Source organism: Schistocerca serialis, unplaced genomic scaffold, assembly GCF_023864345.2.
Source record: "Schistocerca serialis cubense isolate TAMUIC-IGC-003099 unplaced genomic scaffold, iqSchSeri2.2 HiC_scaffold_588, whole genome shotgun sequence".
Lineage (NCBI taxonomy): Eukaryota > Metazoa > Arthropoda > Insecta > Orthoptera > Acrididae > Schistocerca > Schistocerca serialis.
In genome coordinates this window covers 12,501-17,500 of record NW_026048177.1, presented here as the reverse complement: position 1 = coordinate 17,500, position 5,000 = coordinate 12,501, and the positions used below count along the sequence as shown (strand labels likewise).

Sequence of the window (5,000 nt, the reverse complement as noted above, 5' to 3'; positions counted from 1 at the left end):
CTCCCGCGGCATGACGTCCTGCAACGACGATACCGCCATCTATGAGACGCCAAGCCGACTAAGACAGCGATGGGCCCACAGTGCCCATCTTTCGACCCCACCCACAAAGCCTGCGTCCTCTGTCGACCACAGCACCCCAACGCCAGCGCCTCTGCCGCACGAAATCGTCGACCGGCAATCACTCCACCGGCGCCCCACCCTAACCGCCCAACTCGCAACTCCAGCGGATGAACGGCGGACTTTTCCCGCAGTCGCAATGTGCAATCCACCCCTATAACTTGCGTTTCATGAAGAGTTATGTCCAATATGCGACATTCCCGCTGTCCCTATACATGAGCTGCGAGCTGTACCAGTTACGAGCTAGAGACGCGATCGCGTTGCTCTCTGTACGAATGCCGATGCTGAGCGGTCAGCTAGGAGGCGCTCCATCCATGTCGGTACCGGTGGGCGTTGCACTCGCAGTCGCAAAAACGTACGGCAAGTATATTACTCGGAAGAGTTTATGACAGTCCAAGCCCCCCTGCGTGGGGAGCGTCTTTCTAGGCCATGACCCACCGGAAGGGCGCAGCGTCCCCCACCCCAGACATGTGACGTCACACTATCGGTATTGACGACTCGACTCATTGCTTATAATCATTTGCCATACACCGGTGGAAGCTGCCGAGACGAGTAGCTACATAGCGCGCTCGCCGTGTCACTAATGTACAGAGATACAACAGTTTCGACTGGAACCGGATTAAACGTATACACGGCGCTGATTAGTAATACATAGACCCATCAGAATACAGATAATATATACAACTGTCCGTATACATGCTGAAAGACTCTGCTCACAATCACAACCACACGGCAGCCACACACTCTTATCACGCACTACTCTCCGCCTGTAACACGCACACAGACAATATGTAAGCACCAGCATGGAACAACACCCAGTGCATCCTCTCCGCCACATGAGACAATCCACACTGTCATAACCAGACTGGGAGGTCCACTCAGAAAACGGAATATCCCACCCCCCCGACAACCACCATTGCTCAGCTAAGCCACCAACACCCACACATGTCCTACACAGGGGTGCACCCAACATCACAATACTGCCTCCTCTCACAGCACACAAACAATGGCAGGAATGAAAGACACAGGTCTGCCACAAGCATGGAATCGGAGCGCCGCCTGTCATGAGCCAAAGGTGCATCCTGACGTGGCAAATCAGATGATGCCGCAGGCATCCACTTACTATAATCACAATCAACAAACCGACCGGCCGCCCCCCCCCCCCCCCCCATTACACCTTTCCATACAACAATGTGTACCTTAACCTAAACTATACTGTACCTTAACCTAAACTATACTGTACCTTAACCTAAACTATACTGTACCTTAACCTAAACTATACTGTACCTTAACCTAAACTATACTGTACCTTAACCTAAACTATACTGTACCTTAACCTAACCTATACGGTACCTCAACCTAACCTATATTGTGCCTCAACCTAACCTATGTTGCGCCTTAACCTAACCTATGTTGCGCCTTAACCTAACCTATGTTGCGCCTTAACCTAACCTATGTTGCGCCTTAACCTAACCTATGTTGCGCCTTAACCTAACCTATGTTGCGCCTTAACCTAACCTATGTTGCGCCTTAACCTAACCTATGTTGCGCCTTAACCTAACCTATGTTGCGCCTTAACCTAACCTATGTTGCGCCTTAACCTAACCTATGTTGCGCCTTAACCTAACCTATGTTGCGCCTTAACCTAACCTATGTTGCGCCTTAACCTAACCTATGTTGCGCCTTAACCTAACCTATGTTGCGCCTTAACCTAACCTATGTTGCGCCTTAACCTAACCTATGTTGCGCCTTAACCTAACCTATGTTGCGCCTTAACCTAACCTATGTTGCGCCTTAACCTAACCTATGTTGCGCCTTAACCTAACCTATGTTGCGCCTTAACCTAACCTATGTTGCGCCTTAACCTAACCTATGTTGCGCCTTAACCTAACCTATGTTGCGCCTTAACCTAACCTATGTTGCGCCTTAACCTAACCTATGTTGCGCCTTAACCCAACCTATGTTGCGCCTTAACCCAACCTATGTTGCGCCTTAACCCAACCTATGTTGCGCCTTAACCCAACCTATGTTGCGCCTTAACCCAACCTATGTTGCGCCTTAACCCAACCTATGTTGCGCCTTAACCCAACCTATGTTGGGCCTTAACCCAACCTATGTTGCGCCTTAACCCAACCTATGTTGCGCCTTAACCCAACCTATGTTGCGCCTTAACCCAACCTATGTTGCGCCTTAACCCAACCTATGTTGCGCCTTAACCCAACCTATGTTGCGCCTTAACCCAACCTATGTTGCGCCTTAACCCAACCTATGTTGGGCCTTAACCCAACACACGTTGGGCCTTAACCCAACACACGTTGGGCCTTAACCCAACACACGTTGGGCCTTAACCCAACACACGTTGGGCCTTAACCCAACACACGTTGGGCCTTAACCCAACACACGTTGGGCCTTAACCCAACACACGTTGGGCCTTAACCCAACACACGTTGGGCCTTAACCCAACACACGTTGGGCCTTAACCCAACACACGTTGGGCCTTAACCCAACACACGTTGGGCCTTAACCCAACACACGTTGGGCCTTAACCCAACACACGTTGGGCCTTAACCCAACACACGTTGGGCCTTAACCCAACACACGTTGGGCCTTAACCCAACACACGTTGGGCCTTAACCCAACACACGTTGGGCCTTAACCCAACACACGTTGGGCCTTAACCCAACACACGTTGGGCCTTAACCCAACACACGTTGGGCCTTAACCCAACACACGTTGGGCCTTAACCCAACACACGTTGGGCCTTAACCTGCTCTGTAATTGTCATACGACGCGTTAAATTAGTGTAGTGTTGCCTAACTGCAACCCCCGCAATATAGTTTGCTACTCGCACTGCCCGGTCCCCAGTGTATCGCTTCATGTTAAACACCTTGCAGCTATACACTGTAATGTGGATGGCAGCAGGACGTACATGCTCAATGCCCTTTGCAGTTGTTCATTGGCATTTGCAGTTGTTCATTGGCATTCGCATGGCGAAGCACTTAGCCTACGCTGTGGTACGGCCTGTGTCAACTGTCCGCTGATGTTGTACGTCCAAATCACACACTGTACTGCACATTGGTCCTCATGTACTGAATGATACATCGTGGTACATGTGACCGTACAACGACTGCGCCAACAACGGCGAACCATGCGGTCCAAATGTTGTGCACTCAGCTACGTGTCGTCTCCCTATAAGAGCTGGATTGCAGTGTGGTATGCCCTGGATGGCGATCAGCATGAGCCGTCTGTTGATGTAGTGGCGCGTGTTGTCAGACGTAGTCGTCTCTTCTCACACACCGTGATAGCATGGTGCACTGCGTTCCACATCTGCGACATGCGACAGAGGCCGGTTGACAGTCGTTCGCGCAATGGACATCGCATACGTACGGGGGCCACCTTCCACGTGTTCGCGAAGCGTGCACATGTTGTTGCGTGTATGTGGGCAGACATAGTGTGTCGTGACACCTGACACAGGCATGCAACAATCGTTGAATTTGCAAATGGCGATGGACGCCTACGTTTGCTGGTGACGTTACGCAAATGAACAACTGGTAAACCGTTGTGGTGCGGTTGTTCTCGCTAGAGGTGAATCAGTGATGGCGACGATCGGTTGAGCTACCAACCGGTTGTTCCAGCGATACCCACCATGCCCACGAACGTGAATGGCATCTGGGTGTGAAGCGATACGCGGCGGTGGCTGGGTGGGACCGTCCCCGGCCGGTGAGGGGGGGCCTCCCGGCGTGCTGGCCGCGCGGTGCGTGGGCGCACGCGCTACAGCCGGCTGGTGGGGGCGGCCAGTGGCAGGCGCGCCGGCCGACGGAGGCGGCAGGCGGCGCAGCTGCGCGCCGGCGCACCCTGCACGCGGCGCCGTGCGGCCAAAGTAGGTCCTCGCGGGCCCGGTGCGAAGCGCGGTGGACATCTGCAGTGTGCTGGTCCGATTGAGGACTGTGTGCGCTGAGGATGCGCCGCCGCCCGGCGCTCGGCGCCGCGACGCCGTCTGCTGCTCGGTCGCCTCTGCGGTTCTCGCAGGTGGTTTGTATCGCAGCTGTGCGGACGTGTTGGCGCGTGCGCTGTGCTGGGAGAGTTCGCTTCGGCACCCAAGTGGGGCTTTTGTCCTTCTGTGGCGCTGGCGTTGGAGCTGCCGGTCACCGTAGGTGGCGCGTGTTGTCTCCCGCCGGCAATGCCACGACAGCACGCTCCCGGGCCTCTGTCGGCAGCGGCAAGCTCAGTTGGGAGCACGGGTGGTCGCACCTAAAGCGTCTACTCGCCAAACCCCGGGCGATTGCGCCTCTCTCGAACCCGACCAAGTACTTAGGACGGCGCTGCGCGCCGCCGGGACCTGAGAGGGTTTCGAGGTGTATGGTGCAGGGGAGCTCAGCCTCCTCCTGTTTGCAGAATAATTGAGCGGACGCTTGCGTGTTCGCGCGGGCCCCCGGGACACACTCCCGGGCGGCCGGCTGCTCAGCTCTAGTTGACGAAGCTCCCTGGTTGATCCTGCCAGTAGTCATATGCTTGTCTCAAAGATTAAGCCATGCATGTCTCAGTACAAGCCGCATTAAGGTGAAACCGCGAATGGCTCATTAAATCAGTTATGGTTCCTTAGATCGTACCCACGTTACTTGGATAACTGTGGTAATTCTAGAGCTAATACATGCAAACAGAGTCCCGACCAGAGATGGAAGGGACGCTTTTATTAGATCAAAACCAATCGGTCGGCTCGTCCGGTCCGTTTGCCTTGGTGACTCTGAATAACTTTGGGCTGATCGCACGGTCCTCGTACCGGCGACGCATCTTTCAAATGTCTGCCTTATCAACTGTCGATGGTAGGTTCTGCGCCTACCATGGTTGTAACGGGTAACGGGGAATCAGGGTTCGATTCCGGA

At 54.0% G+C, this 5,000-nt stretch overlaps 1 non-coding gene across 1 annotated transcript in view; it reads left to right on the top strand.

The window, feature by feature from the left end:
- Positions 1-4,598: 4,598 nt before the first annotated feature.
- Positions 4,599-5,000, top strand: part of LOC126448292 (small subunit ribosomal RNA) — a 1,910-nt gene continuing 1,508 nt past the window's right edge. Inside the window, exon 1 of the ribosomal RNA XR_007584080.1 lies at positions 4,599-5,000. This exon is cut by the window's right edge and continues 1,508 nt beyond it. This is a non-coding gene — a ribosomal RNA (small subunit ribosomal RNA).